This window comes from Betta splendens, chromosome 24 (genome assembly GCF_900634795.4).
Source record: "Betta splendens chromosome 24, fBetSpl5.4, whole genome shotgun sequence".
NCBI classification, from domain to species: Eukaryota; Metazoa; Chordata; class Actinopteri; order Anabantiformes; family Osphronemidae; genus Betta; species Betta splendens.
Window position 1 is genome coordinate 12,802,540 of NC_040901.2, and position 14,792 is coordinate 12,817,331.

The following is a 14,792-nucleotide window of genomic DNA, read 5'->3' on the forward strand; positions in this document are numbered from 1 at the left end:
GTGTTTCTATTCAGATTGGAACATTTCTCAATAACTTCTTTAGATGTGGAGTCAAAGATGTGTTCTTTAAACACAAACTGGTTCACACAAGACAAAAACACAAGACTATGATTTCTATTAACATAAGATAAGCAGAAAAGTCCACACATGACCATGAGCAGCCAGTTCTCCAGAGGCACCAAGGGTTGTACATTTAGTCCTGTCTGTGCAGACACACATCGTCTGCGAAGGCCACGTGAGGAATGTGACACAAACGTCTGCTCCTCAGCTTGATCTGCCCGACCTCCATGATCCGCACTGACCTGTGCAACAGCTCAAAAACACAGAGAGCAAATATTAGGCCCAAACTCCACATCGTCCACAGTGTCCACAGACTAAACCTTCTGACACAGCTTCCATGAAACTGGCCTGATGAGCCAGAAGTCGTTAGGAACCGCTTCTCTCTTTATAGGTCACACTCGCTCCAGGTCGCATAGCTGTAAATAGTTCCAAGCAATGTGTTAAAGCAATGAAAGCGTTCGCCTCCACACCCCTAGAGAAAGCTTTGCATGGAATGAGTAAAGACTGACTCACTGCTACTTTGGAGCAAAGTAATGCTGAAGAACACATAGACATTTATGAGCTCACTATGAAATTTGATCCTTTTTAATCTGGGAAGTCAATTCTGAAGCCTCTTATTAACAATGTCAGGTCGGTTATTATGGATCATTACAATGTAGCAAGACTGAGGCCTAAGCGTCCTAATGGCAGAAGCAGTTCTCACACTTCACCTACACCCATTGTAGTGAGGGTTACACCATTCATAAGCCCCTTCAATTCAAATTGTTTTCTTACATATACCTTCATTATCCTAAACAAGATCAAACATACAGTAAACCACCACAGAAGTAAAGTCCTCCTGGCTTTGAAGTCTTGTGTCGCCACAGAGACCAGGACCTAAAACTGGACGGCTTCCGGTCGCAACTCACCAGCAAACACTCCTGGAATAATGACAGGCTGAGCTAAAAAGCACACACACAATTACCTCCATCACCTTTAATGATTCTGCAAAAAGCACCTTTTACAGTAAAGGCATATATACTTCAGCCTTGAAGCTTCGCTGCGGAACAAAGGCCATTCACCCCAGAGTTACAGCGGCTTTATTTAGCTCCTGTAATCCACCCAGGAGAGTGGAGCCCGTGCACCGGCTGCAGAAGCCACCTCCTTAATTTGTCTCAAGCCACAGTTCGGATCTGGCCTCCTTCCTCCTGTAATCTGCCATTCGACACCTTTGTGCTCCATGCTGCTGTGTATGGAGTTGTGTTCAGTCCGGTACCAGAGCACCACCTGTGCATACAGTATTTATAAGTCAGAGAAGAAGAAATGTGGTTGGGATATTATGAGTCCGATGAGTAGGATGGAAATGAAAACCCCGCTTCTAAAAGCAGCACTAGAAATGCTGAAAGGTCCAGTACATGTTTTTACACATGCTCCGCTGTTATGAGACAAAATGCTTCAAAGGGCTGAAGCTTCCAGACCGTACGTACAAGCCTGTTATTACAATTCAAACAATAAGCGCTTTCAACACAGAAATAAAACCAACCTCTTTATGTCTGGTTTGGTATTTTTGCTGAATAACTAATAGGTGTTTCCCAATAACTATTAAAAAACTCCTCCTCATCATCATGATGGATTTATAATAACCCCCTGTCTGTGTCTCAAGGCCTGAAGACCCCCCACTGACTCTCTCTAAGTGACAATCACAAACTCACTCCCCCCATAGGCCGACATCCCATAGAGAACAATCTGGTTCCTGTGATTGTTGGCAGGTGGGGTCCCTGTCTAGGATGTTCTGTTACGAGGTCAAACACACTATTTTGATGGAAAACGTGACTCCGGCGATGGAAAGCTCCATCTTCCAACTTGTTTTCAGACAGCAGCACTGTTGTTGCCTTGTTTCACAACAAGCTGAAAATGTCCCGTTCCTTTCTAATTGGCATGAAATTCAAACTGCGCGTTGTCTGGCTGCTTAATCCTGTCACGTTATTCTACGCTCACTGATACTTGTTTTTGTCCTCCTCTGGACACGAGCGTGACATAAAAAGATTTTACTGTTGGTCAAAAGACGAACATTCCAGAACAACCTGAAGAGGACGATGTTGGTGACGCGTGACCTGAATTCCATTAAGGATGAAAACTGTCCTTGTTCTCTGTTTTATGGCTGTTCCTATTAAATACCTGATGTTTCTCTGCAGTGTGGAAACACCAACACATGCCTTCACATCCTTTCATTTACAAGTCCTCTATGATCCAGACAGAGATTTCTTCCCCATGTGTTGATGTTTTCAATATATCTACATGGAGCATCTTGCACTAAACAGAGTTTACGGAACAGTTGGACAGCTTGTGCCTCATCTGTGACAGACGCGATACTGATTATTGATTAAGGGTTTCAATAGGACTGTGTTAGAGGATAGTGTTCTGCCACACCTTGAATTTGACAGCAAAGAATGAATAAAATGCAGTTAAATCCTCCCTGGGAAAGAAAAGATCCCAGACACGAGTAGCGTGCTACTCATTGACTGAACTGGCAGCAGATGAGATGACAGGATGCCGAGGCTGAAGGAAGAGCCGATGGCTTTTAATTTCCTGGAGGGAGCACGCCCTGCTGCTGCTCTGCTCCCGTTTACCCCAAGGCCTGTAATTCCTGGGGTCCGGCCTTCGCGTTGGGGAGTAGAACCCATGCGGCCATGCCTTGACTCGGCATGAGGGACACTGATAATGAAAGGCTGAGCGATGAGGCCTGTACATTGAGCTGCTGCAAGTCCATGAGCACTAATGTCTGACCTACAGCAGGAGCACCAGGGATCCACACATGACCAGTGTTTGCAGCCGTGACAGACAACCCAGAGGAGGTCCCGTTCTGGACCGGCCCCCACTCTCCACACAGGTGTGAAATATTAGAGATAAGTGTGGCAGACACATCTCCACAGGTCCATGCTGCCCTACAGTCAGCACAGTGTGAGAAACAGAGGCAGATGAGACACCTGTTTGTCTGACGCTGGTAGACTCGTGCTCCAGAACACAGATCGGCTTTTAACATGGAACGACTTCTAGCTTGTTGAAGGTTGACTTTCTATGTGTAACCTGAATTTTGACTTATTCATTAAACATGTTTGTACAGGCACAATGTTAATACACAAGGAGCCATGTTGGAGGTATCTGACAGCTTGGCGTGAGCATGTTGCGGCTCCAGCAGAGCCGAGCCAGGAAAGGAAACGGCGACGGGCACAGATCCAGCTCTGACATCCTGATGCCGCTCACAGGAGGAACTACGGGCTACAGACCCCAGGTTTCCACTGTCACGGCAGCTGAGAGCGGGGAAAACCCTGCGACTGGGTCCGTACGAACGACACGAGAGCATTTGCGTTCCGTCTAAGGACTGAGGTGCTCAGATTCATTCTGCACATACGGGCTAATATTTTCTGTTCCCCTTTGATAGTGAAGGTCAGCGTTGGCAGCACACGTACTGTATCTAATGGCCAATGTGTGTTAGCGCTAACATTCCTTCAGTGAGAAGCTCTGATTACGAGCCCCAGTGATACTGTGCTCCAGAGCCTGCAGAGCAGAGTAAGTGCTCACATTACTGGGTCAGCGGCATTGCTTTACTGGGCAGCCCACCTGGGACAGCTTCCAGTGTGAGTGGAAAATACCTCCCTAAAGGTTACGCACAGATGCAGCTTAAGTCTGTTCAATGATGACGTTGTGTCTGTGCTGAAAACACATAACGTTTCTGTGTCTTTCTATCTCTACCTGTGCGACTCGGCCGTTCCTGCGCCTGCAGCTTTGACAGAAGGGAATGAAACACGTCAAAGCGCAGTATTGGGTTCCTTCCAGACCCATTTGGTGTCCTGGATCTGTAGCGAGACACAAAAGAAGCACAGAAACCGGAGCTGCAGGTAGTGCTGCACCTTTGCTGTGAGTCGGAGGCTCCGAAGAAAGGAGTCCTTTCTGTGCGCGTCCTGGCGAGCTGTACTGTACACCTTGGAGAAGCACTCAGCACAGAGAGGAGATGGGCTCCCCTGATAGTGGACACACAAACACTCACAGATGCGAAGGCCAGGGAGCTGAGGCATTCAGCTGGTGTGAATTCACCTGCTCGCTGACTCGCTGCTCTCACACTTGAACGGCGAAGCCAGAAAAGCGCCGTTCTCGTCTCGTCAATAGAAAAAACAGGCTGCTCGTCAGCGCGTTGGCGAAGGCGAGTCCTCAAACCAAGCGGCACCGAGCGGACGAAGCCGACAACGGCTCACACACACATTCAAGTGAGAAACTGGCTCAACGAGTCACACACGGAACAGCGATACTCCCAGGACAACGGAGCTCTGAACAATGGACCCGGCGTCACAGAAACGCCGGTCCAAACTGTGCATGAGGGCAGTTCATCCAGGTGGGAGGAAGCCGAGCACGGGTCCAAGAGAAGCAGCCAGACAGAGGACTGGGACCCAGGAGGGGACACGTCTGCCACCACTGCACCCTCACACACACCAGGTCCATGAAGAAGAGGCTGAACCTCCACTGGTCTGTGAGCAGAGTCCGAACACCCTCTACATTCATCACAGCGAAGCTGAAGCAGAACAGGCAGGAAGCTTCCACGCAGTGATGAAGCCGTTTCCTGTAGACTTTCTTTAAGCTGTGTTTGCTGAGCTAATTACTAACATTCCTGGCAGAACTTAGGCTGCTGCTCAGAACAGAGGGCTCCTTTTGCCAGAAATACTGTACAGGTATGTACACACACACGTGTGCCATTTGATGTTTGGAGTCCGGATACATGAACCTTTCCAGTGTTTCATTATCTCCATCACATCAGTTACACTTCTCCATTCTGTGATCTGAACGTCCTTTAAAATGCAGGACCGCACAACTTCCAGGTCAATCAAGGATCAAGGGACAATCTCATTTAGAGACTTGAATTGTTCCTCACAATACATTTCAAATGATCCTCATGCTGGTAGAAAAGTTAAAGCCTCACTGATTAAAGCTTGTGTCTCCAGTCTGCAGCATGACGGCACCTAATTCCATGGAAAGACACTGCTCCTGATAAGAGCATCCCAAAGGTTTACACAAGTGTCACTGTGTCCAATAAACTTGTGGCCTGTCTGCTCAAGTCACTGATGACGATACACAACGAAACCTAAACTATTATGACAGAAAAACGCAACCGCTGTAAACGCACAATCTAATTATCTCCTTAAATATTTTGGAGTTTAGGTCATAAGAGCCAAGTTTGTGGTAAAAGCATTTGCAGTATTGTTTCAAAGCAGCACAGCAGATACAGTGACCTAATTCACCAGCGTCTGTTTGGTAGGTTCTGATGTGGAACCTGCAGTTTGTGACTCCACAGATGTAAAAAGAACGAAAACAGCTTGAACTGAAGCCATCGGGTTGTAGATATTATCTGTCAATCATTACAATGAAGGCTATTTTTATTTGTAAAAGTCCTGTAATTACATCGTTTACCACCTCAAGCGTTCAAGCGTGGCTCACTTAGCAGCCGTGCACTTACACCGTTATCTACATGCCAATTTGGGGATTAAAGTTTTAGGAGGACGACCACAAAAAGGCAGAGAATGGCTGTGGGTTTTCCATCACCTCAGCGCCTGTGCCCTCGCTGTACGACCAACGCGAGTCGGCGTCTCTGCTAACGAAGCCGTACGAAGCACGATCAGCACAGTGGAACGGCCAGGCTCAAACGTGTCTGCGGTCCTAACGAGGCCAGTGAGTCACATCCAATCTACTGCAGCGATGCCGGCTTGTGATTATCGGGGTGGAAATGATCCACTTAAACCTGGAGCGGGTTTGTTGGTGTGAGGCCGAGGGCCTGACCCAAGCGGACAGCGAACAAGAAGTGTGTGGTCCCAACAGGACAAGCGCCTCACGTGGCTTAACAAACAGTAATGTCCCAAATATTCTGTTCATTTGAGTGGTGTTTCTGTTAAAATGTCACAAACCCAGTGTGAGAGACGCGCAGTGAGAACTATTACCTTTTGAGTGTGAGCCGTAAAATGGGTGCGAGTGAGAGTGCGTTGGTCTGAGTGGGAGCATGTGTGCACAGAACAACATCTGACAGAGGTTCCCCTCTGCTCCTCACATTAGCTGGATTTAAATGGAACAAACCTCTAGTTGTGTCTGAGGAAACCCCTCTCCATCCTGGATGCAGTTAGACACAGCTGAGGGCGTGAGGCAGGCGTGCGGGACGTGCCCAGTATGACCAGTGTGCGGCTGCTTAATGGGAAACAGTGGAACCCAGGTGGCAAACACAATGACCACCTTCCCCTCAAGGCAAAAGTCAAAGTTTATTGAACATATTGATCAGCAAGTGGTTAACGTCTGCGCTCAACAGGCTCAGAACGCAGTCAGGTGATTAGAATCTGCTTTTCCAGGACGTCTCCAAACAGCAGGTTCTCCAGCAGAATCCATGGAGATTAACGCCAGGATCAACACACTTAGCTACTGTGGTGACTCAAGTAAATCAGATTGGGTCCCTGAAGCATGCGCACAGTCCTCATTCAAACAAAGGCCTGCCTGGAAAAACACAAGAGTTCATTCAGCAAACAAAGTGCTTAGAGGGAAGGAACAGGATCAGCGTTTGTGGTCGTTACATAAAGTGATCATCTGCTATTTAGATCTTCACATCCATTTATTAATAAGATTATGTCAACTATAAATGTCCTTTTTCACATCAGACACGTTCGGAAACGTAAAATTCAAGCTGCTATCAAAAAACGCTTTGTATTAACTCGTTACTCTTCTTTTTAGGTGACAGCATAAACGTGGTGTAGCTGTAAACACCGGCCTTTAAAGAAAAAGGCGAAAAGATACTTTTGTCCAGATTCTCAGTTTGTCAGATTAAGACCAAACTTGCACGTGTTTCAACATCTTTTGTGCCGTGAATTCCTGCACAACGCATGAAAACCAACAAATGTCAGCGTACGGAGAAATCAGGCCCCTAATCGTGCATTGTCACCATGCGACATTCCTGATGGTCGCCCCTGGCAACGGGGACTTATGGAAGCACGGAGACTCTGTTTGACAGCCGTGTCACTGGGCTTAATGCAGCTCGGGGCGGGACCCCTGCAGCGAATGTGTGAGTGAAGACACAATAGCGTCCAGCGAGATTCAAACACGGGGATCCTGCACAATATTAAAACAAGGTAGCAGATTTAATTTATGAAGCTGCTTTTTATACACCGTCATTCAAAGGTGGCAGCTGAAAGACACATTAACAGGGCAGTGACACACTCAATAGGTTCTTTTCACAATTTGGATTCAATTTAAGTGCTTTGTATGTTTTACTGCGTGGAATGGGCTTGACGCCGCGTCTGTATGGAACTGCCAGAACAGGAACAGCAAACAATATGAGATGAGTGCAGCTCAAAGCAGAGACTGTGGTGGAGACAGTAACACAGCTCTACTGTATGTCTGAACAGCTCTGCTCTCAGCTGAGAGACACCAAAACAAGCACAAGGTACAGTGTTGTCTGGACAAGTGTCATATTTAGTGGCACACTCTGATTTAACTTGACTTTCGCTTGTTTTGAGAACTCTGTACAATATTATTCATGATTTGCTTTAACTGTAAATGACTCAAATGAATCATCTGGTGAATGAAAACTGAAGACAACACTTGTTAAGTCAATTGTTATGCATAAATGTGAGCTCGGAGACCAGAACCACCTCGCTACCACTAATCCCCGTTTGGCTAAATATGAAAAACATCCCTAAAAAACTCTGCAGCTGGGCTAAAAATCACATTGTCTGAACAAGTCAGCAAAAACTCCAGCCGAGGTCTTTTGTGCCATTTTTATGTAGTTGGTTCTGTAATTTCCCATTTTCAGAATGAAGTGGTTTTGATCCTTCGATTAGAGACAGGGCCAGTTGGAAACGCTCTAAAATGAGACCAGAGGTTCCCGACCCAAAATAGCGGCGTCTCCCTCCAGCCCCACTCTGGCCAGCAGAGGGCTGTTTCTACTTATTCTGCCACCGGCTATTCCTGTCACTTCTCCACGGGGTTCAGATAAACACTTCCATTCCTCAATCCCTAGGACATAGTTAGGAGACCGCGATTATAGCCTTGGGAGCGTCGTATAAATATCTGCGCTGGGAGGGAGCTCCGCTCTGACAACCTCTGCTTCTCTTCCCCGTCTCTGTTTTGCATGTTTCCAACAACTTTCCTCTCGCGGGCTTGTTGACATGAAAGGTGAAATGTCTGCACGTGCTGAAACTTTCCCTTTGACCAAAAGTGGGTCTGCTCAGACAGCCTGACTCCTCATGTGCCTCATTGTACAGTATGAGGAAAGCAGCTTTCTATCTCAATGCTCCACGTATAGTCTGTGTGAGACCATATATAAATGCTCCTCACTTCCTGCAGTCTGCAGTTCAAACTGCAAGCTGTTTCTCGGTTTGACACGTTGCAACAACCTTACACGTCGTACCAGGGGACAAATGGTGAGAAGAACTGTGAGCGCAGCTCCAACTGCAGCTGCCAAGTTGCCAAGTCCTGCAGTGCAAACAATGGGAAGCTGAGCTGTGAACGTGGCCGGTGGCAGAGCGGCCGCCCCGTCTTTAATGTGGCTCGTCGGCTGCCGGCTCCTTGCTGATTTACACCACAGCAGCAATTCACAACCTAAACAAGCCCCAGACAACGTATTATGTCAGGTTGACTGTGTCAGCTTATCGTAGAGGCAACACACAAAGGAGTCCAACATCTCTGCAGACCTGCTGACGTCTGCTGTGGCCTGGTTGCAACTCCCGGGGAGGTTAGTGGAGGTTGCTGTTCAAGAAGTCTGCAGGACAAACTACTGTACACTCATCACGGATGTGCTTTATAAGACAGCATTGGCTTTTGAGGAACTATTTTAATCCTTAAATTTGACAAATCATAATTCAATAAATAATTCATGGTAGCTGATTAAATCCGCCTATACAGCAGTCTCTTCTGTCGGGTGACTGCAAAAAACAACGTGGGGCCTGTTGCTAATGTGCCTCAAACAGTTGCCAAAACTAAACAGTCTGCTTTTCCCTTTGTTTTACATTCATGTTCAACCCACTACAGTTTAAATATGAGCCCATGCATGAGAGAAACAAAGCTATTTATAAAATTACAACCTAGCATTACCCGTCTAGACAGGTTCCAAATACAAACTAAGCTTCAGATGTAGATTTTATAGCCGCAATAATCAAGTCATTTCACCAACATCACGCTGTGACTGCACTGGGATGAAGCCTGTGTACTGTAGTTACCATTAGCTGCTCAAACAGTGACATTTGTCACAGCATGCTTGTGATTTCATCTCATTGAATTCTAGGTTGATGTAGAGGTTATGATCATTTTTGTCATTTTTGTGATGGGCTGAAGCTCAATAAGACAGAGACACTGGAATAGCAGCTCGCTTTTACAGTACGTTGGGGCTTTTCAGCTTCATTAAATATAGTAAATATACTAAATATGCTCATACCCTGGTTCTCACACTGTACGTGAATGGGCCTGAGATACTTGGACTGTGGCTTCTGAGCTTTAACTCAGGCAGGCAGGTTATTTTTCCTCTGACAAAGCCCAGTCTGATACGCATAGTGTGCTGTTGAGCAGCCTGACTGAGTCCTCGTGTCTGGCTCTATGCTGTCCGTGCATCAGTCTGGCCCTGGTTCAGTCCACCTCCTGGCTGCTAGAAAGGCTCTTTTACTGCATACTTTCCTATACACTGCTGCCCTGGGTTTTTACAAGTTTCCCAGTCTTTATGGCACCAATTTTTTTCAGAGTCCTATTTTTTAGTCCTCCTTCTCGCTGTCCTCTTGAAAATAATAAATCTGCATGGTGTATTTCAGCAGATTTCAGCAGCAGGTTTCTAGGAACCTGCTGCTGAAATTTGAAACGCAAGTGCAAAGGGCACATGAGGCATTTAGAGCTGAACAGGATAAGAACAGTAAGACCTGGCTCCTAGGACTTCAGGTTTTCCTCTTGGTGTCAAACAAAAGTAATGACACAAAAACTCGCAGCACTACTACTGGTCCAGCTGACGATCAGTCAACCCTTGTCATTCACAATGTGGAGGTGTGCAGATAGTGGGACATCACGTACTACAGCTCCCAGTCATGCCTAATTGCTCATCATTACAATCAATGACAGACACAGAACCAGAACCTCTGGGGCTTTGGTTCAAAGAGAAGTTTGGGTAACTGGATTAGTGCTGGATGATTAGAAATGCATTGAATTCAAACGAGTTTTGCTTTTTGAAAAACAATCTAATCATAACCACAAACATGTGTGAAAAAAAGACATTTCTGTCTGTTCGCAATATGTTGACGGTTCAAACGCCTGACACAGCTAATGATTCATCACTGCCTTCATGTGGTTTTCTAGGAGACGCTACTTAAATTCCAGTTTTTAATCACACACTGCTTTAATCAAAATAAAGACCCAGTTTTGCATGAATTTGCCAAATAAATATAAGCTGACAAAACATTGACACCTGCCTCCTAAAAAATGCCACTTCTATACAAAAAACTACAATCACACAATCACGTTCACGCAGCCACGCAGTGTGATTAATTACCAAAAGCCCATTATTAGGGCGTCTAATTCTCAGGGCAGAGAGGTAAATAACAGTGTGAGCACAAACGTTCGGCTAAAGATTCAAATTTATGATGAAAAGATGCATCTTCTGTCATTGCTGGCACTAAGTTCTGTATTAATGCATTTCCCTTTAACTGTCAACAAAGTGTCATTATGGTCAAAGCCAGATCAATCTGGTTGTAATAACATTCCTGTGTGTGTGTTTGCAGAAAGGTAATCATTAGATCACAGGGTTGAACTTTTATTTTCATGGAAAACCCAGCATTGAAGAACACTGAAACTTTGAAATTCCGTCACGCACGTGGGCAAACAGAAGTCATGAACGCAGAGCTGTTTACTCTAGAAAAAATGCAAAGCAAAGAGTTCCCTGGTAAAATATATTTAGTTTTTGTTAGACGTCACCCAAACACAGAAGCCCAGAGAATAAACACTGCTTCAGAAACGTGAGACGAGGCCGTGTTGCTTTGTTCAAGTAAACAAATGACACAGGCACTCATTTCCAGGATCCTTTGTACAGACTCCCTCGGATTCTTGAGGCCGACCGTCGTTTCAACCAAGTGCACGTTGAAGTGGATACAGTTACGTCTGGTCTGTTTCTGGCTGGTCTCCATGCTACAGCCACAAGATGGATGGAACGGAGGATCACAGAGGAGGAAGTTGTGAATGGATGCAAGCTTTTAGCTCAGCAGGCTGAACGTTTACACTCTGTGACTGACCTGAGTCGGCCTCTCCACAAATACAGGCTTTGAAACAATCACTGTTCTGGTCAACGAATCATAGACGTGAAATCTAAATCTCGTTTTTTCGTGAAGATGAACATTCCTACATACAATAGAGCTGTGAGCATCCTATGGGCTCATATGAGCTGGGTTGTCTTACACCTTTCACACCTTCAGCTCATGGCAGCCTGACATGGACAGATCGAGGCAGAGATGAGAGAGGGGAAAGCCTGGACAACCTGAAGCCACTGTAATGCGCCTGGCTCCGAGCTGCTGGTTGTGGTTTTCAGTCATGTGTGAGATTATCGTCACGTGCTTAGGAAAGATTCATGAGCATGAATGTTGACACACTGTGCACTTTGCAAGGACTTAAACAAACAGGGTATAGTCAAAAGCAGCCTTTGTAAATTCACTCCCATGTGACTGAGGTGTCACAGTAAAAGATGTGTACTGTATGTACTCACTCCTCAGACCACTAAGACTAATAAATGTATGAAGAGACATTAACATTACCAGCTAAAATACAGCTTTCCTATAGCCACCATTTAAACATTATAACCTCACATTCCCCTTCTGTCCTCCACTGCATGCAAAATGATGTACGCCACCATATTATAAACACTGGAGGTGAGGGAAAGGCTGGAAGAAGATGGAGGCACGTTAAGGAGAGCAGATGAGCAGATGATTGGCCATGTGAGCAGGAGGCACACTCCTGCTTCTCATTAGCACCAGCTCCATAGCTGGCAAGTGCAGCTCACTTAGACTTTCCACATGGGCCTGTCCTTGTGTGATCCTCAACCCGCTCCGCGAGCTCACCTCAGGCCTGGAAACGGAGACGAGGAAACGCGCGCAGCAAGGGAGCCGGCCAGGAAGCGGCGCAGACTGGGACGGGCTGCCACGTTAACGCGTCCCAGCAGCCGAACCGTGGGCAGCACCACTTAGAAGATGCCAGTCGGCTTCCACTGGTCCTAAGGCTTTGTCTGGTAGCATACGGCCAATAAACATAAGTTCAGCTGTTCCATTCAATCCCTGACCTCATGAGCTAAATATTGGGTGGCCTAGATACTGAAACTGATCCCAGAGCTACATGTTCAGCTCAGTGAGAGTGATTGATTCCAGTCACATCATTGCCTGTGGGTAAGCAGATCACTAAATCAAAAACACAACAAATTACACTCAGGCTGTTATTCTTCTGACAGCAGTGTTTGGGTTTTCGCACTGACAACAAGCTGCAAAAGATACTAAAACATTTGCTGGATAAATACAGGAATTAATACATAAATATAATAATCACTATAGTAAATGTTGCAAACCTGATACGTCTACTACTGAAGCTCCACTGAATTTAAATCAGTCAATAAATCTGCCAACGAGTGACAAACACTGGTTCTGAAACAAAATTCTTCAAAACTAGCTTTGCTAATGTTTGTCCAAATCAATTGGGGTTACACGCTATCAATGCCGCACCATCAATGGCTTCCATGCACAAACACAAATTTCTCTATCAAATCTGCACCATATCTGAAAAGTTGGCGGAAGCTAAATTACACATTACGCTACATCACGTGTTTACTGCTGAAGCAGGCAAAAGGAAAAAATAAATTATTAGCAGGTGGAAGAAGAAAACAGAGATTGCTCAAGCACATCTGCCCAGTAAACTAACTCCAGAGGCTGTGAAAATGTTTCAATGTATAGTGAGAGTATCAAAGTGTGTACATATGTTGCATTAGGTGTCAGTCTGTTGGATTTCTGCATGTTTTCTCCCTTAGTAAAGAGTAACCTGTTACTTAGGAGCTTCAACTATAAACACACCTAATGAGAACTTATTGAATTGGACATAAACAGCTTCCTGTTGGGGTCTGTCATGCACCCTGCTGTATAGTACAGCCTCATCCCTGTAGCCTCATAGCCTCAAACATATGATTTTAGCTGTGTACAAAGGACAAATCTGTGCATTTTACTCTTGGCCTCAGGTCCAACTCAACTCTACAGTCCACCAAAAAAAAGATGCTGTCGTCATCCAGCCAATATGAGACCCCTCCATGAAATCATATCAGATTCTAGATATGGGTCAGGAGAAAATTATACCTCTTTATACACATAACAGACCTGAATGGTTCAATAAGGCTCCATGATGGTCCCTGCTGTAAAGGCTGCCAGTGACAAAGACAAACTGTGTTCAAGACCACACAAACACAACCAGCACGGGATCCATTTAAATCAACGAGGGGACGCCAAATTCCAAGTGAAAGCACATGGACAGTGCTGTAATTTGAAAACAATTACAACATCACCTCATGAACAATGAGGTCCAAAAACCCAGGATTTGCATCTATTTGTCAATATTTTCTCCAACCACACTCAGACGGATGGCAGTTTGTTGTTGTGTTGTTCTAATGTAAATTGGATTATGAGATGAGTGCCACCCACTGAAACATTGCTCTTTTCACTATTGTTTTGTTGACATGTGTTTGAGAGAGTCTAGATTAGAAGCCAGGAGTTGGGGTAGGGATGGGGATCCCACTGGTGTGAAGGAACTGAACACACTGGAATCATTTAAAACCTGAATGTCACAATGACGACACACAAAACCTACTTAATCATTTTAACCAGTGTTTCATTGTTTGAACATTATTCATTGATGAGAATGATGCAATTTTGAGTGAGTGAGCTTCTTAAATCATATTGGACCCCACAAGTCACAAAAGCAGAAGATCCATGAATGCAACTTGAACCTAATATCTTAATGTGTTCAAAACAAAAACTTGGACATTTTCATTCTCATATCTGATGAACCATTGTACTGAATCAGATAATAGTTTTTCATAAAGCATAAACAGTATAAATGCAGAATGAGAACAATTGGAGAACAATTGTAGGACTTTGGCCAATGTTGGCATCAAATGAAAGCAGTTTTATTTGAAACAATATGAACTGTTTTTATCCTTATTGAGCCTCCAATCAAGTTTCTTTGTCAAATCACAGCTGAATCTAACATCTACATATGAACGCAGAAAGCAGAAATATGGGGAATAAATAAAGGAAAACATATTAACAGATCATAAAACTATTTTCTTAATTGCCTGTGCTCAGTTATTACAGGAAAATGACAGTAGGTAAATATGAGCTACTTACCACTAAGGAGGTTCACTATGGGCCACAGCAGGACTCCGATCATGTTTACTCCACTTCTGCAAGAAGCGTGTCTGTGGCTTTAACAGGGTGATTTAGATGATTGATAAATCTATGACTGTGACAGAGCTGTGCATCAAGTCACCATGCTTTATAACCTACCAGGCAGTACAAGTGATGTGATGTGGAAACCTCAAAACCACCAACCAAGAACAGCTACAGTAGAAGGAAGATATAACTTATATATACTGACCATAAAAAGTTCGTTTTTTAAAAAATAAAAAGCACAATGTTGCTGACAAGCCCCTAAGGCAGTTATTTAACAGCTAG

At 44.9% G+C, this 14,792-nt stretch overlaps 1 long non-coding RNA gene across 1 annotated transcript; it reads right to left on the reverse strand.

The window, feature by feature from the left end:
• Positions 1–94: 94 nt before the first annotated feature.
• Positions 95–14,739, reverse strand: LOC114849531 (uncharacterized). Its single transcript, XR_003784635.2, has 3 exons — positions 14,625–14,739; positions 14,466–14,542; positions 95–313 (listed from the first exon to the last, which is right to left on the reverse strand). It is a non-coding gene; the product is annotated as an uncharacterized LOC114849531 (long non-coding RNA).
• Positions 14,740–14,792: the final 53 nt, after the last annotated feature.